We start from the raw sequence: 27,730 nt of genomic DNA, 5'->3' as shown, positions 1-27,730 counted from the left end.
GTTACAAAGAGGAGAGGTAATCCAAATCAGCTCTGCCAAGGACAGCTGCTTCATCACAATTATAACAAGGTGTCTGCCTGCTGCATCCATACCTGCGGCACTTCAAACAGGGCGAGACTAATAAATCCATACCTCCTCCTGCCAGTGCCCGCATCGCTTTTCTCCGGGAGATGTTTGATGTTAACTAAAGTTCCTGCCGTTGTTCCATTAGTGAGCTCTGGTTCAATATGGCAAAATGCGGCCTTCATAGTGAAATGATTCCTCATAACAAAAGCATTGGGGAAATCTATGAAAAGGGAGAAATCAGTTTACTTGTGTCAGAGTAATGTTTAAATGGTGACAGATAGTAGCAATTTCTGTAGCTTAGGAGTGAGCCCATTTTTACTCCTCTTTCCTCTGGGTAAGAAAAAAAAAATACAATTACTGCCTCCACCGCTGAGGTGCCCATAGTGATACCAAATAATCATGTTATGCTTGTTCCAGTTTAAGCTGTCTGTCACATGTTAGCATATCTACGAAACGCAGACGATCTGATCCGTTCCACGGCCGATTTACATGTGTTTGAGTATTTTATTTATCTGTGAGATGTTGGCATCTGATAGTGAATCATCTGTTGATGCTCTAGGATTTCTTTACCTGCAATGTACTGTATCGCATCAGAAACAAACAAATAAAATGTAGCTATCAACTCTACCAGGAATTGCGCCGTGGGGTCCATACATCATGCTATTTTAAGGCAAGACATTTCATAGACAGAACAAATAAAACCGAGCCCCTGGGGAGGAACCACTATGAAATGTCTCAAAACAGCTGCTGCTTTTATGCTCTGTGTAACCATTGTTTATCTCCCGCCCAGAATGCATTCACAATACCCATTGCCCTACACAAATTTAATACATGCATTGTGTCTTTTGTATGGCATATTCAAAGCATGCTTTGCAGGACAAATACTGTATAGGGACCAGAAAGGTCCCTGCTGGTTCCGCTAAACAACATCTGAATGCTTAAATTTTACACACCGGATTTCAGTCGGTGCAAGTAATCATTTATTTATGCACATTATCTGAACAACTGCTCGGTTCCTCTCTCTAAATCATGACCCACAACCACTTTAACATTTATGTAAGGAAGTGAGGTGAACGGTAAATATAAGATGCATGTCAGGCTTTGGGCATGATGGAGGGAGACTAGGGGCCTGGTCTGGTGAAAGAGGAATTTCCCAAAGGGGATCAGTGAAGAATCACATTTTTATTATCACGATACACTGCCTGAACACAGTGGAATTGCAGTGTAGCTTGAGGGAATCGCAAAAGTGAGTTAGAGGATGTGTGCCGGCTCCACAACAATTTCTAGCGACAAGCCCGCTTCCTTGTCAGTCATCACATCTGCTGATGTGCACTTGGACAGATTGCAAATGCTTCCCACAGCGGCTGGCGTTAGAGGGCCTGAGAAGACATTCATCTCCAACGTCTCCACACTGTCTAACATATGTGGCAATAGATCAAGCACCTGTTCCTGCCTCTCACATCTGCACTCAAACCTCTGTGGCTCTTATCTCGCTGACAGTTACAGATGACCATGCACCCAGACGCTGATGCAAATGATGAATGAATGGCTCTGCTTTGCATTTTACTGTCTCTGTCTGTCTCTCTCTCCCTCTCACTCTCTGTCTCTGTCTTCAGACAAGTAGTGTGAGGAGTTATTATTACACCACAGCATCTCGACAGCCTGCCCAGTGGTTGAGAACACTCTGTTCTGATTAAGTAAACTAGGGAGCATCACACATTTCTAACTCTCCCTTCATTTCCTGCTCTTTCTTCTTCTTACGCTCCTTTATGTCATACTTTTTTGTTGTTGTCGTTGTTGTGCGCTTTTCATTAGCCTTGACATCCATAAAGTCAAAGCCGGGTTTTGGATCTTTAGAGTTGGCAAAGCACACTTTGCCGTCTTGACAAGAACTCAGCGCGAGGAGCACGGGGAGAAACATTTACTCATTCTGTTTGCAGCAAAGAGGATGGGCTCCCTGCTCTGGCTCCCTTTGATTGTAATCCTATCTAGGCCAGCACAAGACACTGGAGACTTCACTCCCTCATCTTCGTTTGCATGGATAAACAGGAGACGGGGGCCAACGGTATAGAATGTTTTTGCCTTTCAGCAAATTTCTGTGCTGCTCGGCAGCCCACAAAAACTTCCAGCAGCTAAAAGTTGTTTTGTTGTTCTTTTGTTGTCGCTGAGGGAATGACGCTGTAGAGCAGGGTTCTTCTCCGATTTTGCTTCCCATCTAGAGATAAATGCTGTGCATGAACGATTGCTGTACTGATGCCATGCACGCTAATGGGCATCCAGGAGTGGAACAATACACCTTCATGGTCTACGTGTGCATAGCAATGATCAATCTCTGCGTAGATGCTTCCTAGATATAGGTGTAACGATTTGCATTGCATTGCATAGATTATGATTTCTGCTAATTCAACTGAATCAGCCTCCTAAAAGAAACAATAGAGTGAATTGCTCTGACTCTGATCCATTCACAATAATACGAAAATGTTGTTGTGATCTAATCAAATACTATAAACTGCAATTTTTGTTAATATTTTCTTTCCCGCTCAATAGAAAGTAGGTAAGAGGGTAATTTGCCGTTTTTTTGATTGTGGTTATGTTACTGCATGTGTTTACTCAAAGGGTATACAATTTTGGCTGAAAGGGATTTGACAGTGAAATCATAGTTTACAAACTCAAATCACATTGAAAAAATCATTCTTAGTGGCACATAATTCGAACAACAATGCAGTGAAACCTGTTTCATCTGTATTTCAATTTTCTGACTTTGAGGTAACTTGGGGAAATGTACGGGAAGATCAAAGTTCAAGGTGTTAAACTGAATCTCCAACTAGTTGAATAGCGAATCGAACTGATTTGATGCCAAAGATTCACACAACTATCCATAAACCATCACAGCTAAGAGGAAAAAGAGTTATTTCACCCGTGCCACACAGAGTCAGCGTCAGAACTTGTAGTTCTGCCTGAAGATAGTGATTTCTGGTGGGTAGTTTGCAGCTCAGGTTTAATCACAAGTCAAAATGTTCTTGACATTACTGAGCTCCAAGTTAGCACAGCGGTCGCCACAGTGGATGCATCTGCCACTGATGAACTGTTGAGAGCTGTGAGACTTTACAGAAATATAAAGACAGCTTTCCCCTCTGCTCGAGAGTCAGTCATTTAAAAAGTAATGAAGAGAAGACTCATGCAAGCCAATCTCGCACACAGCAAGCACGATCACTGTAGCGTGGTTCCATCATGCATATGCAGCCTTTCTCATGCGTTAAATTTGCATTTCCCCCTTTGCCTCCAAAGCGCCGCCTGTTTGGGAAGCTTTCTCGTGCAAAACTTTTGCATCGCACTGCCATCAAAGGTTAGACACTCTCTCCATTTAAATCATGTGCTATGGCTGTTTGTCACACTCGCCTTACCTCAAGAGCAAAGAAATGACTTACATAATATTCTATACAGGTCAAAAGGTATATCACTGAACTGATTTTATCCATTGTCAACATAAAGTGCTATTAAAAAAGATAAATATCTTTTCAATCTATGTGTAGATTGAAGTATAATTGTTTATGTGTATGTGTGTGTGTATGTGTGTGTGTGCGTGCATATATACTTTTTAAATTCCGTCAGTACTGCTAAGATAGTGCTTAAGGAGAAATGGGATCATGAAAGATGCGGCTTTATTCAGCAGAATAAAAAGAAGAGCTTTTTGAGGTTGAAAAGCCTTTTAAAGATCTTAGAGTCATCTATTACAAAGCCATCTGTTTTCCATTTAGCCACGATGTTTACAGTTTCCACCGATTTCCATGTAGGTGTTTTCACACAAGATATGAATTTTCATATTCGTATCTTGTAATTCCCAGTGCTGTCACGCAGCGCATCTAACACCCATTCTTCTTCTCATGAACTCATCTGACTTGTGAGTGACAACACCCCGTAATAAAAGCAGAAAGTTAACTTGCACTCTGGAAACTATTTTAGATGCATTTTGGAAGACATTAAGGCAATGGATGAAAGTCAAGTTGTGCAGCTCTGACTGCAGGAATAAAGAGACAAGGAAAACAGCTCAATAATATATCGACATGATCCTTTAATGTCTTTTAGAGTATAAACAAGCACTTCAGCCCTGAGGCAGTGCTCCCTGCTGTGACTCATATTTAAAAAGATCCCTCGACGTTTTCAATTCCACTCTTAATTTCAAATATTTGTCACAGCGAGGGAGAAAGTTTTATACTTTTGTCTGGTAGCTACCCAGAAACGACTAATTTTTTAGCATGCGGCTCAAATCTAATGAGCCACCGTACGTCGCATACCCATTGGTCACACTGAGGAAGGCTAGCCATGCTAACAAGCTGTTTTTCAGTTAATTGAAGTGAGAGGGAAGCCAGTTCAGACAACTTGCAGGCATGGTGCAGGAAAATGATAATTGTTAATTACACCTGTGAGCCAGTGAAAGGAACTTATGGCAGCAAAGCTTAAAGCTACCTTCAACATGGTCCCCACTCACTAACCTCTTTAAGGTTTACGCAGCCTCTTAGTGGTTTTCTCAGGTCATGAGACCCTCCTCAACCAATGAAAGACAACATAAACCTTCAATTTAAAATACTGAAGGCAAGGGGGGAAAAAAAACACCTGTCTTTTAAGCATTAATCATGAAGTAGGGCAGCAACATTTTCTGACAGACGAGCCTTATTTGTCCATATTATCATAACCGAACCAAAAGTGAAATATAAAACTGCACCCTATACAGTAGCACTATGTCTAGAGAAAACTGGATTCTTTAATTATGGCTGAGCCTCTTCACCACTTCCATCCCTAAACCCTAATTTTACACACCGAAAATTACCCTGCAATGATCCAGGGTAATTTTCGGCTTCAGCTCTGATCCACAGAGGTATAAAACAGGTCACCTGCTGACTTGTGATCAGTGCAGGGCATGCCGTACGTTTTAGGAAGACGAAATTAACCTCGGTGTAACTTAAAGCAATGTAATATGATAAATTATTACTGACCTATGTTGATAGTGTGGCTGTAATGAAAGACTGGAAGATAACGGTTAACCTGGCAGTGAAATATTTGTACAGGGCTTCCACTGGTCTAACACACCCAGCTGCATCTTTGTTTGATGTCAAAACTGTTAATTTTGACCATTGGGTGACGTTAAGCTTTAACCCCCCAGATACCAAAATTTGATTGAAACAATGTTGAAATGTGGTCAGGCAGAAATATTGAATCCACTTTGAAGCCCAACATTGAAATTATACAGAAAGTGGCCCCTCGGTTTTACATTGAATCAATGTTGAGTTTTCAACCACATCTGACACTGAGTCAATGTTGCTTCAACCATCTAAATGGGAATCTGCATTAAAATTTTAGTTGATTATACACTGAAACAATGTTACTGAATCAATATGGATTCGACCATCATCTGATAGTAATCTACGTGTACATTGTAGCTGATCAAAATGTAAATGGACTGCATTTCTATAGCGCTTTTCTAGTCTATTGACCACTCAAAGCACTTTACAACGTGTGCCCCACATTCACCCATTCACACACACTGATGGCAGAGGCTGCCATGCAAGGTGCCTAGCTGTCCATCAGGAGCAGTGAAGGGTTCAGTGTCTTGCTCAAGGACACTTTGACACACTCTGGAGGAGCTGGGGATTGAACCGGGAACCCTCCGTTTATGACTGCTCTACCTCCTGAGCCACGCCTCACCCGGAGCTTTCCATATCACCCAGAGCCCGCCCGCTGTCCGATCTCAATGGTTGATCCACCATTGATCTTTAACCCTAACCAAAAGTCAACCAAAAATCAACATTTTTGACCATAAATCAATGTTGATTCAACAACTTTTGCTATCTGGGCCAGATAATCCAAAATGTATTCTTCTCTCATTCCCAGTCACTTCATGAAGTTTCACCTATATCCTTCCATTAGTTTATTTTAGTTATCTTGCTAAAACACAACACAGGTGAAAATATAACCTGAGAAAAAAAAAAAAACATGTAAAAAACCTGTGTGCACCGTGTAAAACCAACATAAGACGCCATTTAGTTTACTGATGTTAGATCTAAGTGAGGAAATTGTCAAAATTTACACTTATGCTATCATTTGGAGCCGTGTGACTCAATGGGGCCACATATCTATGTGAATACATGTGTGTGTGTGTGTGTGTGTGTGTGTGTGTATGTGTGTGTGTGCGCATGTGTGTGTGTAAGAGATGGTTGGTTGTTACAGAGCTAAGTCGCAAGTTCAAGTTCAATTATAGAAAACTAACACCTTAATTCCAAAAAAGTACACAATAAAACTTCAACTGTCTCTGAAACTTCACAGCACCAACGCGGCTGTTCTTAAAGTATTTTTAATTTCAGCTGTGATTTCTAAGTGCTGTACTCACCCAGTCATTTCCTATTCTCACCATACAACACCGCGTTTTTAGAAGACTGCCCAAGGAAAGGTAAAAAATGTGAAGGCAATATCAATACTGGAGCCGTTCACAGTGAGCTTTTGGAGAGGAAGGCGTGCAGTAAATGTCAAATGTAAAACATTAACAAATTTTATGGAGAAAATATCATCAAACGTGCATTAAAGTGGGTCTTTTTAGGCTTTCTTATTCAGACTCACTTCTGATAATGCCTATTATGTAACTACAAAGCCACATATTTGCAACTTGAGTGTCATACAGATTCAGATGCTTAATGTGTCCAATTCATCGTAAGAAAACACACAGATAAGCGGTATAAATCATATGCTCATTATGCAGAGAGGTGATAAATGAGCTGTGCCTTTTCTTCACTTGCTGCACTGCACAATATAATAATTAGCTCAAAATCCATCTCCAGTCAGAACAATAAATGCACTTTTGTTTTCTTTTACATTTTTCAGAGACAAAATATCCTTGTTTCTTTCACCTTCGGGGCTGACTACTAATCAATATTTCTGCGCTTAAAACATTAATATCTCTTCTAATATCCGCGTCAGTGAAACCAGATTGATTCTGGGGATGAACCTCGGAGTTCCCGCTGAGCTGTATGATTGTGGTAAAACATGCCCTGGTGAAGGTAATAAAATGATGTGCATTAGACCTCTGAGCTGTTTCCACGCTGCCTCACAAGCGAAGGCGTGTTATTAACCCTCTTCCCCCTGCTTACTTCCTCCTCCAACACAGAGAACCTGCTGGAGCCTACAGCCAAGCTTAATCCTTAAAGGGAAAACGCACTCTAAAACACACTGATGTTGTTTAAAAAAATAAAAGTGTGACTTACATTGCATTTCAGGTGCCCTTTTTTTTTTAGTTTTACGATGTAGTTTTAGGTCAAATTGCGAAATGTGGTGCATATAGAGAGTAGCTGCAGCTACAGTGGGGCTTAATGGGAGAAAGCCGCTTCTATGCTGGATGTTAGGGGTTGACACTGAAACCTGACAGCTAACATTAATCTTAGATTGTTGAAATTTTGAATCCTCATAAAGACCAGTGTAACGGTACTGAGAATGCAGCATTAATCCGTTTATTTGTATAGCACTTTTCAAAAGGTACAAAAGGTGCCCTACAGATTAGTCCACTCAAAAACCAAGCACAGCTTATAAAATAAACTAACAGCAGGCTATATACTAAGATCATGAAAAACCTCTCTGAACAAGTGTATTTTAAGATGGGACTTTAAGGTTGAAATTGAGGTGGTGAGCCCAACTTCCTCTGCTAAGGCGTTCCAGAGTCAAGAGACCCTTGCCAGAGGAACTCAGGCTGTGTTTTGGTTCATAAACAGTCAGGAGTTCAGAGATTTACTTTGATTTTGGAGCAACAGTCCATCGAAGGCATGCTGCGTAGGACCGCCCACCCGCCGACAACATGCAACAATAATGCACATTTCTTACCGCTTTAATAAATTCACCAATATAGCCGTGCTTTGTTCAATAGTTTCTTGTTCAGTCACCACGGCTGTCACAGCCAAACTGTATTCTGGAGTAACGTGCAAATGCCACAAGACAGGAGTGGCTGCATTTGAAGTACCGCATGGAGCCGTGCAAGTCACTGAATTTTCCACAACACTACCCTGCAAATATTTCAAAATAAAAGCTTTTTTTTTCCACAGAAATGTTAGAGGACTGAGATGGACACAAGAAATATTGAGTTTGTATTAAGAGCATAATGCAAGAACAAAGATTTAACCGGGAAAATGGGAGCAGATCAGAAAAAAGCCGGCTTCATTCTAAAATATGAGCAAATATACTTATCAAACAAGAGAATTATAAATAAAGGGCTCTCTCAAATAAAAGCCTGCCTCCGATAAAAGCCTCTGCAGTTGAGGTAAATAAAGGCCACGGCCACTATTTGAGGAAATGCAGTATTTATGATATCTAAGATGCATAGGGCAAAGAAGTCTAGCATCTGTAATAGAAACCTAATGGGTATGATATCTAGGGGACACGATGTGAGTTTCAAGTGTGTAATTATCTCTTTTAAGGATGGAAGCGATACGGGTTGAAAGAGGGTGAGATGAAAAGAGTTGTGGCGAAACAATGATGGGACCGAGAAGGGGTCACCACCCTGCGGTGTAATCTGGAGCCTAATAAGAGAAATGTTATTGATCAAGCACCACATTTTCTAGGAGAAGATTCGATCTCATGGATGGCAGGGAAGCTGGTGACAAGTTGAAATCCACTGGATAAAACTCCAGGGCTACAGCAGCTCTGAGAGATGAGTAATAGGATGATCTTGCTCTCTTAACTGCAGTCTGATATACACACACGTGTGTGTATGTAAAAGTTAACTTTCAGCTTATTTGCCTCCCATGGTCATTCAGCCCTCCTACAGATGCGTTTCAATGCTCGAGTGTGTTCATTAAACCAGGGCAGGGCTCGAGATTTATACTTCTTGTTTCTCAGAGGAGCAATAGAGTCTAAGATAGCTATACAAATACTGATTAAAAAAAAAAAAAAAAAAAAAAAACTAGCTCCTCAGTGGTTGCAACAAAAAAAAAAAATCAAATGTGAAATCACTTGTGAGATAAACCACATGTGGTTTTGGAAGACATGTGATTTAATTATTTCGCATGTGATTAGGGTTAGGGTTATTTTCCGCATATTGTCTGAAACCACATGTCATTATTTCACATGTGGAAAAGCAACATTAGAAACACATATGTTCCAAAACCACATACAGGTGATTTCAAGTGAAACATGTTGTATCCACATGTGAAAATCATGAGTTTACATGTCAAGAAACTAGTCATGTCCGAAAATGTCGAATTCACGTGTGAAGATGCAAATCTCATGTGATTTCCTGTTGTTTGCAAATGTGGAAATTCTAGTTCAGAAGCTACTCACATAGGAAAATGCTAATTCCATATCAGTCTGTGTGACCAATTTTCCTTTCACATGTGGAAAAAAATTCAATCATGTGAAAACAGCAAATTTCATGTGAAAATATCTGGTTCACATGTGACTTTGTTGCAAACTGCAAGTCACATGTGAAAAGCAAATCACAGGTGAAAATTTAAAGTTCACATGTGACATTATTTTCTTCCACATGTGAAAATGCTAGTTCACATGTGAATATCGCCAGTCACATGTGAAAATGGAAAATTCACATGTGAGATTCAAAATTTTCACATGTGAAAAGGCATATTTCACATGTGACATTTTCGTAAGGGAAACCAGGGCATTTCTTGTCTCTCAGCAACAGAGTCTAAGATTGCTTTTCAAATACTGATAAAAAATTACCAACCAGCTCCTCAGTGGTGGGATGAGAGATAAGAAAGGTGCTGTAGTCGTTTGCGGTGGTAAAGGCTTCACAAAACTTGGCCAAGATGGACAGACAACATACATGAATATTAAAATCACCTAAATAGAAGAATCCTCGCATACAGTGGCGTGATAAGAGACAGAATCTCTAAGATCCCGCAAAAAAGCTGCATTTTCTCAATGATGCAGGCATAACTGGATTATTTCCTTTGGTAAGCGTCTGGTAAGCCACATAACAAAACTACTATATGAAACAAAAATGCAGTGTTAATCGCGACTCTTATGGTGTTAATGTGTTTGCTGAATTGATTTTTTTTTCCTTTTAAAGGTGCTACATGCCAAACTTGAAAACAGGGCCCGAAACTAGCACCCAACCACCAGCCAAATGATTATGTCAGACGTGTTGGGTACACAGAAGTAATTTAGCAGACGCGTTGTCATGTAGAGATCAAGCTTTCAACAGTTCCCCAAAATACACATGTAAGTTAACACAGTTACAGCCGTCACACAGAGTGTGAGACGTCAGCTTTCACAAATCCTTTGTTCTCCGACTGGATGTGTCTGCGTTTGTTTTCGTTGGTGGTTGAAACACCTGCTGGAGAGCTGTTTAGCAGAAAGCGACCATTGGCTCCCTGTGAAAATCACGGCCTTCTAAAGTTTGTCAGCAAAAAAAGGGTAAGCTGAAAACCTGGCCTTTGGGGGAAATGGATCTAAATTCTATTACAGGTGCCCAAGCCCCACTTGAGTTAAAGAAAAAAAAAATGTTGCTTTTACTGATGCTTTTTTTTTTTTTTTTTTTTTTTAATCACATTGTGAAATCAACTGTCTTAAAATGAAGATTAAACTTTTTTCTTTATAAAGCATGCTCATTCTTTTGCAATTTTCATCTTCATATTGTGTGTGGGAAAATAAAGCCTGGTAAAATGGGACCTTATTATTATCATTGTTATTTTTTTATTTATTGATTTTTTCACTTTTCAAGTAATACACAACTCCTGTGTTCTAAGTGCATAGTTTAAGCTTGATGTTACTTTATCTGGATGATATGCCTCTTCCTGCCCTTTAGAGCGACAGGGGGAGCAGAGGGCAGCTAAAGAAAATTGAAATCCCACAAAAATCAGCGAGATAACAAGAACACAGTGTGTTTGGTGCTTTGATATATGTGCATGATGTGCTGTATGCGTGCAACACATATGATAAGTCTGGTGATGTTTACGGGTTGCAGATTTATAGATGTCATATATATATTTTCCCATATTGCAGCACATATGATAAATAAATACCTGATGGGAAAATACACCTAATCCACTCTCTTGTCAACTCTTGTCAATCTGAAATGAAAAAAAAAAAAAAAAGACAGACATTTCTTGAACTTTTCAACCGCTATGGCTGAGACAAACAATGACTGACAGTAAACACTCTGACCACAGATTCAACGAATCATATAAAAAACTGAGGGATGGAAATGCCAAATATATCATGGCATTGTCAGACCCTGAACTGAGAAAACTATGGAGACAGTGGACAAAAGAAAAAGATTTTTTTTTTTTTTTTTTTATTTTGCATGCACCAATCTTTACTATACCATCTTTGTCATACCTGCAATCACGGTACATACAGATGTACAGGTATGTCTTCATTTTGTTGGTTTTGGTTCTTTTTTTTTTTTTTTTTTTTTTTAATCTTTGCTCTATAAGCTAATATACCACATTTATAGTCAATGACACCTCTATATGCAAGAAAAAAAAATCCTGAAATGATGATGGCCTCTTTAGAAAGACAGAAATGTATTGAACCTTTCATCTGATGTGGTTCAGACAAACAACGGCTGACCATGTACGATTTGACTGAACCACATTCAAACCACCAAATGAAAGCATCGCCATATTTTCAGACCCGAACCTGATATAAGCATAATTATGAAGGCTTTGGACAAGAGGAAAAATATTTTTTGCTTTGCACTTACCAGTCACCCAGAGTCAAGGTTTGACCTGGAGACTGGCAGAGCGAGACAGACACGAGCTAACAATACGAGTCTGATAAGAGATCTAGCTTTTTGCTCTCCCTGAGAAGAGGCTGGCTGGCAGGGGGGCCCAGCAGGATGTTTGTGTGTTGAGGGGTGGGAGCGTGTGTGTGCATGTATGAGTGTGTTTTGTCTGCGCTGAAGGGAACAGAGACAACTGTGGTTTATGCATCTCCGGGGTTTTTTACCGAGCCGACAGAATTACAAAACAGATACAACTGAGCAAAGCATGCGAAGCTGAAGGAAGGCTCCCCTTGCCTGTTAACCTGTGTCCTTACGCCTTCCCACTAGTGAGAGACCAACAATGGAATATACATATATATAACCCCATGGCTCTGTTTCCCCTTGCTTTCAAGAGCACATGTTCAGCCTGGGCAGTATGTCTTTGGATATGCTGTTTAATATTTAGGAGGTTGCACCTTGTAAAGTTTCTGAGCTACATCTACAATAAATGCAACTTTAATTTGGAAAGAGAAAGCGAAGCGCGCTGCATAAAGGGATATCGGTGTTTGAATGGCGATGCCTGATTGTTGCCGAAGACAGAAAATGCAGCTATCATCTCAAGAGGATATAAAAGCACCTGGTCTTCCACTCCTTCGGAGATGCAAGTAAATGACCCCTTTTTCACATAATATAGAGGGGCCTTCTCATTGTAAGCAATTTCAATGAAAATGCCGCATAGTATTATTACGAGACAATTGGGCCTGAGCTGAATCCGGGGAAGGTTATCAGGCGAGCCGAAACTCAGCAGTTCTATTTCGGGCATTAATCATTCCGATTATTTTTCAACAAAGAGTTTAGGTGGGAGAAGAGGTGGGGCTTTCTGCCTCTCATTAGACGAGGAGAAATGATGTCTGGCCCTGGTGAAGAAAGAAAGCCCTCTCTCTCTCCAGGTGAACCTGCGTGAACTCTACACTTGTCGACCGTGAAAATTGAGCAACAACAATGGTCCTCCTGCCAAAAGCCCACATTTGTTCGGCTGCACAACATTGAGCTGGTGATTGCCGTCCATCTGTTCCCCAGCACGGCCCGATATTCAAGCTAATCACCATGACTGCTATCATCAGTGCAGGTCATTCAGTGGGGCGAAACTGCTGAACCCTAGACAAAAGCACACACGTAAACTATGTGTTTCATAGGCGATTCTAACAATAAGGTGGGTGTGGAGGGAGTTAAAAGGCTAAAGTATGTGGACAGGTACTTTGAGCGGCAACAGCGTTAAGGGACGGTCTCTCTGGGGTCTGATTATCTCTTCGTTCTCCATTTTTGTTGGCCAAACAGCACAAGTAGATTGGGCGTTATTGCATTTGTATGAGTGCAAATGAATATGCTCACATTTCAATATTCATGACTCAACTAAAGCATATTGGAAATTCAGTCCTGTTATCTACAGGCTTATATAATGAATGGTGACAGTGTTCACCATATGCGAAGCTACATGGATTCATACATATCAACTTGATGTATTGATGTTAAATGCGCACTTCTTTTAAACATATGGAAGAACTGAGGTGGTGTTCTGTATGTTTCTGGACATTTTCCATAACAGACTCTGACATCGCTTTGCATTTATTTAAATATGACAAGTCTTTTTACTTACATGACTATAAATAGCTTGTTTGTAAGGTCCACAACGATGGATTGGCATTAAGGATGTGGTACATTTGTAATGTTATTGTGGATTTATTCTCAAGAAGAATTTGATCTGTCATTAACTGACTTGAAGTAAAAAGAAAGTCGGAACTATAAACCTGGAAACTGCGGTGAGAGCAGAGCAGGGTGCATGGAGTTCTTTTATGCATTCATAGTTTTGCCTTCCTCCTTTTGCTCCTGCTGAGAGGAATTTTAAGGTGTGCAGAAGCCTTGACTCACCAAAAATAATAATAAAAAAAAAAAAATCTCAGGAAATGAAACAGATAAAAGATCACAGCTTGAATTGAGTGTTACCCCTCAAACTGTGATTCCCCTGGAGTTTCCTGAATGACAGTGTCACATAAATATGCGCATCAAATGGAAAATATATAGATGTCTTGTGCATCGTTTCATAATTTCGTAATTCAGCAGGACATATTTGGTATATTTGGGAACATCCGATTCTTCGCTGCAATTTAAAATAATTAGCTGGACATGAGCAAAGTTCAGCCACAAGGCATGCATTTGCAATGATGAACCAAGCAGTTTCAATACTGACTGATCTGTTTTTCACATGAAATCTGTATGAAATCCCTTTAGGAGACTGACTCTGACCATGGGTGAAATACGTGAACATGTTTAAGCTGATGTGGAGCAAGCAGATTGACCGCACTGCCCGCACCTCATGTTTCAATAGGAGGTGGGACATTCAGATGTCAGGAAAAAGGTTTTCAAAGAGAAAGGAAAAACCTTTCTTGACAGCCGGGTCTGATTCCCTTTCAAATATCCTCTGCTTGACAGCACGCATTACGCTATTGTTCCTCCCCTTATCTGTCATTTGAATCAGGCCTTCTGTCAAATTTTAATCCCCCTATCTGTCGCAGGATGGCTAAATAGCTTCCTCCTGGCGGGTTTGATGTCAATGCTGCCCTTTAACAATGGAGCGAAACTTCTGAAATGCAGCTGAAACAGAGAGCACCATAAAACATGATCATGAGTGCCGTTGACGTCTCGGAGCTGAGGCCTATCTCCTTTCATCTTCCTTTTTTTTATTTCTCTCACAGGTTCCTGTAACCCATATATGTCTGCTGGAAGTCCTCTGTATGTACGGTGCACTGTGAGGGCACACATATATTTCCAAAATACACCTCCACTTTTACGCTGTGCTCTCGACATAGGCATGTTGTTGCTGAAAATCTTGTCACATCAACATCATTCTCATTTTAACTGCATGCACTGCACTGTTTTTTGTGTAAAGACTGATTTAAATAAAATAATAAAATTAAAAAAATGGAATGTATGGTGCTGGAATGTATTAGCAATTCAATGTTCAGGATATCTGTCCCCCCCAGTGCTGAAATGGTGGTTTCGGCCCTGACATAGTTACTGACATTTTGCAGTCTTGATGATTTGGGGATGGAGTCTCCAAAATATGTCAATCTTTGGGAATCTCCTCAGCTCGTCTCTCTTCTAAAGGCTCTGTGTCGTCTTTACCTCAGTGAAAATCAACCAGAACATGGTGGAAGATATACAAAGTGCATGGTCAAGTGAACCAAAAACAGTTCTTGTGGTGCAAAAGAGTCGCACATTGGTTGCCTCCGCAGGCTCTGCTCGCACCACAGTAATGTTGACGCAGAGGCAAGGCTGTAACTATTGTTTGACGTGGAGGATTCTGGGGGTTCTCTGTTCAATATCTGTTCAGTTCTTAGGCCACGACGTCAGGGGCCATATTCACAAAATACAGGAGCTGATTTGGGAGGAACTTCTAAAAATAACTGGCATGTCAGAACTAACATTCAAGCTCCCAAATTTTTGGACTGAGAATATTTCAGAAATCTTCTTAGTGCTAAAACCAGCTCCTAACTCGGTAAAAAATTTCAGAAGGGTCAAGACGACTCATAAGTCAGGACAACCGAATCACAAGCAGTCCTAAAATGGCTTCTGCAGGTGGTCTGCCTCATAATCGGGTCAACACTTTTGAAACCTGGGTGGGTGTTATGAGCTATTTAGGGATGCAGTCACTTCCTCGCCAGAAACAACCCAGTAACACCGCAGATCGAGCTCTCAACAACTCCAATACAATATGTGGGAAAAGGTAATGTTGCATCACACTTGTTATTATATAAAAGGCTTTTTATATGCATGCTGCTGCCTGTAATATATGACTCAGTATATTGCTTTTGGTTTGAAGGAAAATTGTAAAATGTTAAGTTTTACTTTTCAGAGTTTAAATGCCATTGCTTTTGACAGAAGGTAATGGTAATGCAGAAGATCAACTCTGACCAATTTTATAATCTACACATGCACCACATATTGCGACAGGGAGGAGCAGCAACCTTGTGCATGCATTAGGAAATACAGTAAGACAGTAAAGCCCACTGCAACAATCACAATACTTATAATAATGGTAGTTTTCCCAGCAACATGAAGCTGCAGTAGTAGATTTTAAACTGGCAGGTCATCACAGTTTAATTTTCTGATTTTCACGAGCCATATTATGCTTCAGGAAAGCCGAAATATAACACATTAAGGGAGCACTGTGCCTGATTTTCCTTCATCAGCAGAGGAATTACCTGTAGAACAAAGCGGAGAGGGTTAGTGAGAGGAAATCATTTGTAGTGGTAAACAGAGATGGTGCAGAGGGTGGTGACAGGTGTTGGACACTGGCATGTCTGGTCCCTGCTGTATAATTGCATGGCAGCAGGCTCAGGACAGGTGCAGGAGCCATGTGACTGGGAGAGCTGACCTTTCAACCATCCTGTCACTTTGACTTTCATAACACCCGCTAGTGAGCTCATTACAGCACCTCACAAGCAAGCATCTCATTATTTTGTAGGCACTATCGTACAATATTTACCACAAGTACATTAATGTATGCATCCTCATGACCAACCTTTCGATCTGTTATCATCAAACAACATAATTTCTCTTCTTCCATATTGGTGAATACATTTTTCTCTGAATTATGTGATTATGACAGTGATTTGACTAAAAGTAGATACGATCTAAATTGTATTGTGACACACTGAAGATGATATCTATATTATGGTGACGTGTGTAATAAAAATATAAGACCATGCATCGTCTCATGAATCCTTTCCACTTTTCACAAGTTGAAAAAGATCAGCTTTGAAGGACTGTTGTGTACTTGTAAGAGGCATATTAATTAAGCCATGCTACTTTTGCATCAGTGGTGCTTTTTTTGTGCAGATTGCCCTGCATGTTCATGGATCTCAGCTATGTGATAGAGCAGAAGCTAATTCTGTTTTTCCATTGGCAGAACACCAGTGCATATTTTAATATTGCCTTTTAGACTGATGCTGTAAGAAGAAGAGAAAAAAAATCCAATCCTTTGAGGTTCTCAATAATTAAGACTTGTGCATTTGAATGTAATTTATGTCAGCCCAAATGCCAACGTGACATGCAGCATAACAAGTTTCTGGGTTTAAGCGTGTGTTTCATGCTAAGGCCTGTCAGAGGTTACTGAGATTAGTGTGTGTCTGCATGTCTGCATGTGTATGTGTTTTTGTGTGTGCATGCATGTGTGTGTGTGTGTGTGTGTGTATGTGTGTGTTAATACCCATCTCAAAAAACGTTGCAGTCTGTAGATTTGATTTTCCTCATAATGTCTGATGGTTGGCATTTTAGGTTTAATTAAATTACCCACTCGATCGATGCATTATTGCATTTTATTATCTAGTAAATTAAATAAACACTTCAAAATATGAGCAGCTGGAAACATGAGAAACTTGTGTCCTCTCGTTCTGGTTGTCAACCATATAATTCTTCTTTATTTTAAATTTCTTAAAGTGCTGCATGTATTCTATTTCTGTCAGTCTATTGTTATTTTCCATTTTCGTGTTTGTCCGGATGTTATTTTCTACTTTTTTTTTCCAACTGTGAACTGCCTGGCAGGTGCAATCAGCATATGTTATCCTTCCATCTGGTCCTGAATAATATCGCGGCAATATTACTTTCCTCTCAGTGACTGCATGTCATCAGTGTCCCATGGAAACCTCCCCTTCTCAGAAAGTTAACTTTTTCATGAACTGCACAAAAAAAAAAAAAAAAAAAAGGAGGGATGATTTTCCCCATCAGTCTGTTGGCTTTGTTCCAAAATTTGGAAACCTTTTCTGCACATGAAAGATAATGTCAGCTGTCAACTGCAATGAAAAGGAAATAAACTGCCAAAATTTTAGATTCCAGGTTTTTTGTAGGACACCCACGATGATGAGTGTGGGATTGTTTGTAATCTGCTATTGTGAACCTCCTGAACCATTATTCATCACTGCAGTGCTGGGTTTGAAAGAAATTGCAAGTTATTAACTGTCCTCTCAGAGAAATGAATGCATCTTACTCGGAAATGTTAAGCCATGAGAGAGCATTATATAAAATCACAGTTTAATCCTCTTCACTGATGTAATCAGTCGAATGGCATGCATCTGAAATCTGATGCTGGAATTGGGTTCTCTCCAAAGTACACTCAATGCTCTGGACTTTTTCCTCTGATGCCAGCCAGGCAGCTGTGTGTTCTGCTCTTTGAGCCAGACACAGTCCAGCACATGGTGGCCCTGGGTAATGCAAGATATGGGGTATTGATTAGGTGCAGCCACACTGCACTACACTACAGACACACTGCCAGACATGGACATATGAAACGTCCTCTTTCTTCTGCTGAATGAAAACCATATTAGAAAACATCAATCACTGAATACATTCCCTTTGTTGCCGTCCCAATTCATGAAACTGTCCAGTCCGTGGCCTCTGGCAGGCCTCATTTTCTCCGCCGCTCGAAAAACCAATTTTACTGCAATAGCTGTGAAACAATTTGCATTTTCAACCTATTGCACTACCGAGGTGGAATGTTTATCAATAAGGCCTTTCCTCGTCAAAGACACCGTATGCTGAAAGTATTAAATGCAACTTCATTGTGTGAAGGATTTTTTTTTCCTGTTTTGAACCCTAAAAATATATTTTCAACAGCTGCAACAGTGAAGCAACAACAGTACTGTGGTATTATTATACAAGTCAGATATAATAACGTTTCAAACTATAAACCACAGCAACCCAGATGTCATTTTTGTTCAGCGTGCAGGGAAATAGCAGGAAGAAAGCTTTAAAGGATTTTTTTTTTTTTTACCTCTGATACTCTTACATTGTTCTACATTATGAATTTATGATGTTCAATGCACTTTAGAATTTAATTTGTAATGATGGGTTGTAATATATATTTTTTTTGGTGTACACACTTTCCCTCAACCTGTCTCATCCACATCTCCTTCAGTTAGTAATTTCCACATTTCCCAGAATGCCTTTCAAGAAGCCCAAGAGAACACGCCTGACCATGATGCATTAAGCTCTGGTGTACAAATGTAAGTAGTGAGAGCAACAGCGATAGCCTAAATAAGAGCAAGAGTGTACATTTTCCAGCTGCTGCTCAAAATGTAACATGTCATGTGGCTGCATTAAAACTGCATGAGGAAGTATGAAAAAGTTCATATCAGCACAAAATGCCGAATCGAGAGAGAAGCCCTTCCTTCCTGATTCTGAGAGACTGACACCAAAACCTGATGGTTACCACTGATGTTTCGGATAGCCAAAAAAAAAAAAAAAATGTCTGCAGTGAAACTCCATTGTGGCTCTGCTGGAAATACAGTTTGTTAGTGATGTCTTGAATAAAAAAAAAAAATACATCACAAATGGTCAAAATGCCACCAGAGATGTGAGGTACATCAACAAGATTAATCAATTTAAAGCTGCATTAAGAGATTTATTTATTTATTTATTTATTTATTTATTTATTTATTTTTGACCACTAGAAGGACAACCCACCCCAGTGGATCACTTGCAGCTTTTTTCTTTCTTCCTTCCTTTCTTTTTTTTTCATAGAAATTGGCGAGGTTCCTGTTGGATTACTTGGATTAGTTCGTCTGTGAGGTTCGGTTAAAAAATGTGGTGAAACTGCCGACTTTCAGCTACAAATTAAAAGTCCTGAATGAACTTTTTTTTTTCCTATTGCTGATTTATGAGACTGCTGTCTGTTGTTGATGCATTTTACATTTTCAGATACAACAAGAATCATATTTGCATAAGTTATAGAATAATTTCCTGAAGATAAAATTACCTCTGAATAATTACTTTAACAGAAAATATATTTCCAGTGGATGTGTGTCTATGAGGTGTGTCTGACATTTTCAGCTGAGCAGCTGCCAGTGGAAACACAAGCACTACCTGTGAAAATCAAACATTGGGAACACTTGAGAGAAAAAAGTGCCACAAAGTTTATTAGCAGTTTGTATAGTAACCATACACACGCGCGCACACACACACACACACACACACACACACACATGCTGTAGGCTACCTGGCATTTCTTTACACAAAGGTTGTTTCCCTAAAGGTTTTGGAAATTCAAAAAGACCTTGGCAGCACATTAGGCGTATCTTTACAGTCGCATTAACAGCCATCATCACCTCATCTGTTCCCCGATAAGCCTGTTTTAATGAACACCTGGAACTCAATCAACAGCGGCTCCGGTGACGCGGAGTGAAGTTTATCTAATGAAATCACACGCCCACATCCACCGATCAGCTCTGCTTTGGTAAATATGCAAACGAATCGTGGGCACTTATCACCACCACCGCATATTTCAATTAGATTCATTGTCACCGGTATTACATTTGTCATCGTAAATGGCACCATATGCTCACACCGCTTAATTCAAGTTGGGGAGACATTATGAGCAGATGATTTAGCAATTGCACTGCTGCAGTACAGCGATATGGTACTGGCTGATGTGAAGTGAAATGAAGCCAGGCACTCGTATGAGGAGAGGGCACTATTTCCCTCCCCTCTGATTGACTAAACATTTAGCTGTGATCTAATTGGGTCGGTAACAAAGTGACCATGGGGCGTGAATAAATTTGTAACAAGCCCTTTGATCAGACTCAGAGGCTCTTTGGCATCCTGGGCTTCCCTTGACAGGCCCGGCTGTCAGCATTGTTTGGTGAATTGTGAAGGGCAGGGTCTTAAGCACCGTCCAAATGACATGACAACCCCTCACCTTGCTTTGTATACACAATATGAGAGATATTGTTTTCCTGAAGCAGCGCCAGCGAGACAAACTTGCCTCATTAAATGTCTGATGTGACTCCTCGCCTTTTCCCTACATTACCCATTGTGGGTAATTAGCAGTGTTTCACTAACTCCTCTAACTTTGATCAAGGTGAAATATTAGTACAGGTTAAAGTGTAGGTAAACAGAAAAACTTCCTGATTTGTGATACACCAAGGAGAATAAGATGCCTATCCATATTAATCAGCATTGATGAAATATTCAGCATTCTAGGGAGCATTACCAGGGCTTTTATTTTGTCATAAGTGTGTAACAGATAGGTGGTTTCATACATATCCTCTGGCAGACCTGCAGGTGTTATTTATCTCCTCTACATAGAGCTGGAAAACACTCCGTCTCTCTGTTCCCATTTGCAAATATGTATCAAAAGATATTAAAAAAAAAAAAAGAACAACAACAACAACAATGAGATCAAGTCTTTATCCCGCCATGCCAGCTGCTGGTCATCCTGCCCAGATGCTTCCCTGAGGTTGAATTATCACTGAGGTTCATAAGCAGGACACTCGCCAAGCGGACCGTGCTAGGAAATCAGACATCTCCAAGCAACAGGGGTGAGACTGTCGCCCGCTGCGGTGGGAAAAGCACTGTGGCTGCCCCCGCCGTCTGGCCTGGCTGCTCTATCTCACGCTCTATCTGAAGCTCACCCCCATCCCCGCCACCCCTCCACAAAACCTCCACCACCTCCCCCCCTCGTCCCACTGTTCCTCGAATCAGCAGATCTGTAACCTGTCGGCGGTGATGAATAGAGGGCGTCTGCGGCAGTGGCTGCCACCGTAGGCCCAGATGGATGATAGTGGGCTGTTAAAGTGCTTCCTGCGCCACAGTGGCCGACATAGTCAAGGCGAACATCGACGGTCAGTGTTCCTGTGTTTTATTTCTCCCCCCCTTTTTTTTTTCCCCCAGTGATGTGTGTGCTGCGAACACCATAGGCAGGAGGTAAAACACTCTCATAGCACCTGGTGCACCAAGTCAGACATTTTCTTCTTGTAGCAAAAAGCTCGTTTTCCGGAGGAAAAAAAAACAACTGTTATTTGTACCACCTCCACATGTCGCATCAGTTACTGGTTGTTTTTCAAGCTTTGTTTACCTTAAAACAGGAAGGTGATATTTTAAAAATTATGCCTGCTGTACATTTCAGCAGTTCCCAGTGGCTGCTGACGTGTGTACTGCTGCACACAGTCACCCGCATTGTCTACAGAACTCACTTTTGTGTGGCGCTATATCTCGTAATTGCATAGCTAATTGCAAGGCTAATTGAGAAGTATTCAGAATTAATTATGAACTATTCTCCCAGATGATGAAAAAAAATTGGTTCAATTATATGCACTTCTAAATCCACCCCTAATCATAGCACTTAGCCCCAGTAAGCAGTCAATAAACAGAAAATGAATGCGGGGAGCTTATCAATTTTTTGCCACAATATTCGAAAGTACAAGTCAACTTATTTTGTGTTTATTTACTCACAGCCTAATTTAGCTGCTTAGAGTTTTTCAAAAGCATTAACCCGTGCCTATATTCCTCTCTGAAATGGCAGATCAGCGTGAATATCTTAATGAGATAATTTTTCGATATAAGCCCTCCGTCACTCTTCTAGAACATCCATTCATGGCAAACCTGACCTTCTCTCTGCTTTAAAACCTATTGTACAGCTGTCACAGATATTAGACCCAGTCATGACCCTAGGGAAGGATTGTGGCATGAGCAAACATACAAGAGAACATCAGCCACACGCTACGCTCTTACAGTATTACAAGGAATCGAGTGGTGTCCGTACAGAGCTTTATTATCGCTGCACAGGCATGCAATAGAGCTAACCTTGCACTTGAGTCCACACAATGGCAGTTTTATCATCATTAAATAACCCATTCAGCAGGTAAGATGCACTTAGCTCAACAGCAAAATGGCTGTAAATTGGATGAGTCCTGCAGAGGCCAGCGATGATGAGCCTAAAACATGAGAGCCATGGAGAGGTTATTGTTTTTCTTCTTTTGTAGGGAAAATTATCACAGAGCCAGGACCTTATTTGCACATTTCTTGCATAAATTGATGTTGCCACAGTGCTGGGCTCTTGGTTATCAGCCAGTGTTGACATTTAAGGATGGGGATTTGCCTGGCCCAAGCAAAATAGCATGACAGACCTACTGGAGCAAAATGAAGGCCCTTAAAAGGAAATTTCCATTCCTTTCCATTGCTGAAAAAAAAAAAAAAAAAAAAAACTATTCCATGAAAAAGACTATCCATAAGTATCCCCAGGGAGACCAGAGTACATGGGAGGATCTCGCACCAACATCAGAGCAGCATGTCTGAGAGCACGTTGTTGTTGTGAGGTCCTGACCAGCCCGGAAAAGACTGACCTCCAAAGGTTGACCCCTTGACCATCACAGAGGCCTCGGCCTCACCTCTGAAAAAGACATAAAATAACAATCCACAGAGATCCTGACAAAAATACAACATATTTACCCATGAAAAAAATGGCAAGAGGGGAACACAGGGGGCACGGTGAACGCAATAGGCATTTTTGCTTTTTCATATGATCAAAAACACATGGGGAAAACAATCTGTCAAAGAAAAAAGCAAATATACAGCAGTTCGGTGAGTTAAACAGCTGATCTAGGTGCTGATTTGACTGTTACATTAGAAACCTAATTAAATCCAATTCAGGGTTTTTTTTTTTTTTTCTTTGGCTTGAACTGACAGTTTGTGGTCCCCGGCTGTGTAAAGGACCAGAAGTCCCAAGAAACCTTTTAAAAAATTCATTGTGCAGTTTCAGAAATACAACGTCGTCAAACTTTTTCTTGTCGTTGTTGTTATTGTTGTTGTTATTGATGCTCACTTCTGAAAATGAAGTCTTTATCCATCAGCAGAAACTGAGATTCATACGTCCCAGGAAAGTTGGTTGTCAGAGGAAAGAAAGCAGCTTGTTACGCCGATGCTGTATGTATTTGTGGAGTGAGTCAACAAGATATATGAAACGGGCAATCATGTTCAATCACTGGAGCAAATGTTCAGGAATAAATGACCCTTCCACCGGCCGCCTGAAAGGACAGCCTCACACACACTAGATGTGAAAGGTAGGTGCAAAGTAGCCAATCACTAAAAAACAACAGGGAGGCAGACAAAAGCCAAAAACACACAAGTGATGCACTGAACTGCCACAACACACCTTTAGCGGGTTATTTACCTCTCAGATTATGGATTTGCTTTGGGTCGGTGCTCTGAGCTCAGCAGTTAAAGGTCTAGATTTAAGTTTGCTACTCCTGCTACACTGGTTTAACACTTTCTAACGCTCAAGGCAAAAAGAGCAGCAAAACTGAAATATGTGGGCTACAGCACCTGTAACACTTAATTTGCATTTTTTTTTTTTTTTTCACTATGGAAATGATGTAGCACCATCTCAGTTCGCAACAATGATCAGTGGTGTAGACCTACGACCAACATTCTCCCATGATTCCTAATTAGCATGAGTATGTGTGAGGTTGGCACGGCACTTGGAGAATATTAATGAGAATTGCTAGAGAATATTAATGAGAACTGTTGGATGATGCAGATGATGAGGAACAGAGATATTATTATTGGATCCGTGTCTGGCTACATCTTTAAATGGGTAGAGTATGTATTAAAATAACAAGTGACTTCTTTTTTTTTTTTTAATTTTCATTTCACACAAAAGCCATCATAAAACACTGTGCAACCTGGTTTCTAATAGATTTAAGAAAATATTAATAAATAAAAAGGGGAGGGTGGGGGGATTAGTATGTTGATGAAAATCTCAGCAGCATATGGACAGCATATGTTGCTTTTTGTTTTTTTTTTTTTTAATAAAGTATTCATTGAGGGTATTCACTATTCCTACATTGTCTAGTGGTTTGGCTGCTGGAAGATTACCCCGGCTCTGTTCACACTGCTGCTGACTCGAGGGTGACATGGGAGTGTATTTTCACTCCTGTCCGGCCCAATCCTCTGACGGAGTCAAAAATAAATACAGAAATAAGTTATCATAATTAAACTCTGTCCCATCCCAACCCCAGAAAAATGACGGTAATGTTGTAATGATTCCTGTAAGGCCGGCGCACGCTGACAGTCATGTGATGAATAGTGAAATTGACTCCCATCCTGCAGGTATCCCGCAGGAATCCTGTGATCCACAAGAAAAAAAAATGCCAGCCTCTACTGTTGGCAGTGCTCCAGTTACAATCTTTTCCTTCCTATGTGACCCAGTTCTGATGTTTCCTAGTCAGTACAAAACAGCTAAATTGGCATAACATCACATTTTTTTCATTTCCGATCTCAATAACATGGATATGTGAGGGGAAAAAAAATCTGATCTTGGCTTTATATTAAGTAATCTAGGTCATTCATCACAGACGACTGTCATAATTTAGACAATGTTAGCATGAAGGACAGGAAGACACAATAATAATAACCAATTTGACACTCACACTGTAACCAGGGCGGTTTGTGGATGAGAATTGAGATTTTAAAGTGTTCCAGTTCATTTTTTGTTACTTCCGTCTCTGAATTAAAAAAAAAAAAAAATACACCAGAGCTTGCCAGCTGAGTGACATTCGGTCCTAGCCTGGCATCAGGATGCCAGTCTTTTGCATTGATATCAATAAAGTGGAGTCCTGCCTGGTGCCTCCTTTCAGGACAATGCCTTATTGGACACATTTACACATACACACCCACACTGGAAAACTGATACTTTTCTGGGTCTCATTCATCCGGCTTGAAGTGATATAAGATGGATTTAAATTAAAAACAAGAGCAGTCAGAGACAGCAACCTCCTCCACGCTGCACAATGCCTCACATCAACACAATGAGCTGAGCTACATCTCTCTGTGATGCTTTGTACTGGAGATCCTGGCAAAATGTGAATATTGACCTTTGGGTGTTGATGCCCTTGACCTTTGACCTAGACACTACAAAGTTTAATGCATTCACTTTTGAACAGGCCTTCTATGAAGTTTCATCTAAATCGCTCCATTATTTTTTTTAGTTATCTAGCTAACAGACAAACAGACAGACTGACAGACAAATAAAAAACAAATGAGCAAACAAACAGGCAAAACATAATTTCCATCTCCTTTCAGTGGTGGAGGCAGTAATACTTCATATGTTGGTCAAATCTGTTTCTCTGAGGAAAGCCTTTGACTTGGACTGAAAACATCCAAGATGCTGCTGGCATCTTTTTTAAAAAAGTTTCCCATATTTCTGTGGCCCTATAACAATTATACATCAAAGAAACATGAAGGTAAGTATCTTGATTTTTTTTTTTTTTAAAATGTAGAATAATGACCGACACAGAGGACTAAAAGCATGTGAGGAGGACTGGGATGGTTATAGGTATAGCACCATTCACCTGCACATGTAAAGTGCTTTTTGTGTAAACTGTAATTAGCACTGAGAAGTGGAGGAAAGGTTGAACAGCTGTGGGCTCTGTCGGTGTAAAAATGCTGCCAGGGCTCAAATAGACAGACTTCAGGTTCACCACAGTGAAGAGGCTGAGCTGTGAAGAAGACTAAGGTGTGTAGAGAGATATTAAAAAAAAAAAAAAAAAACTGTACTGTAAATCCTTGATTTTACAAAAATAATGATATAAATAAAAAATATGCTTCCAGGCAATAGTGCGACTTCCATTCAAGTTAAATCGCAGAGTTTCACACCACAAGAACATTTTAAGTTATCCAATAAAACTGTAACTGCAACAAATGTCACTGTCAGAAGAAGAAAAGAGAACAAATAAAACAGACAACAAAGCTTTTCCTGAACACCTGCTCACTTCAGTATAATCATTACTTTCAGACAGCCGCAACTCGAAGGAGACTGTTTGACAGGGATGGGATTACACACGCAACAACTTATTCCCCGACTTGGGACGGCGTTCAGAAACGACCTTTTCCGACAGTAACTGTGGTTAAACCGACCTGCACGTGCCATTTGTTGATTAAATACTTTGCGCACAGCTAGCAATCAATCTTTTTGTGTGCTTTATCACAACAGATGACGTCCTGCGCCCAAGCAAGCATGAAAGCCTAGAGCGTTAAAAACAAGTTTCTCACTTGGGCATTTCACTTTGCCTACAGGAACACGGTAAAACTCAACCATCTGGAGGGGCCTCGGAAATTTGTATCCGCAGCCAGCATCCCTCCATCCAAACAGGCAGCCATCTCAAGGCAAGTCAAGCGCTTCATTTGCCATTTGTAGGTGTTAAAATCTCAACGCTGGAATTGGGATGTGGAGGAAACACAATAGACGCAACAAATAGAATGATAAATAGAACAAATGAGGCGGATCCTATCGCTAACATGATCCTGGGCGTCGTGTTGAGGTATGGAGGGAGTCGAGGGTGCACGCGGCACCAGGACTTGATAAACAGATTGCATCTTACTGAGCGGACTGTAGCTGCATAATGAGCTTGTCTGCAGGTTGGCTCTGCTCTCCTGTTATTCCAAATGCACACAAGCACATTGCAGCCCCATACAAATCCACTGAGGTCAAATCAGCAATAATAATCTAACGCAGCGCCTCTCCGATGCTTTCCAGTCTTTACAGTTCAATATGCCATATACCAGATACCAGAGTGTAACACAACAATGGCTTAAAATGCTCTCAGCAGTGCAGCTAAAAAATATTTCTTAATTTTTTTTAATGTCCTCAACATAATGGAGTAAAGAAATCTGAGTCTGAATTAAAAAAAAAAAAAAAAAATCCAATAACTTTCATAAAAAATTGAGAAAAATAGACTCCATTCATTATCAAACCATTAGAGAATGAAAATACACACAAAACATATAAGATTGATAGTCTTTATATATTCTTTAAATTCTCATTAAAAAACAAACAAACAGTGGATGTATCTCAGCATTTAAAAATAAGTTAATGTTGAGAGTTCCAACCTCCAACTGCTTTATTGCAGTTGATTTAAAATCAGTATTCCATTTCTGAAGATAAAATAGCATGTTGCGTGTTCTTTACATTTAAGGCAGTTTATCTCTGTGTTTTACTTCTGTTACCTACAACATAATTAGACAGCTGATTTCGCAGAATCATTATTGTCTTGTGTCTTTTTGCATATGAAGAATAAATGAGTGATTCTGAAAAGACAACAGGACAGTAGCTGTGATGCACATCGTCACCGACAA

The sequence above is a fragment of the Myripristis murdjan genome, chromosome 4 (genome assembly GCF_902150065.1).
Source record: "Myripristis murdjan chromosome 4, fMyrMur1.1, whole genome shotgun sequence".
Taxonomy (NCBI): Eukaryota; Metazoa; Chordata; class Actinopteri; order Holocentriformes; family Holocentridae; genus Myripristis; species Myripristis murdjan.
This window is presented reverse-complemented; position numbering follows the sequence as displayed.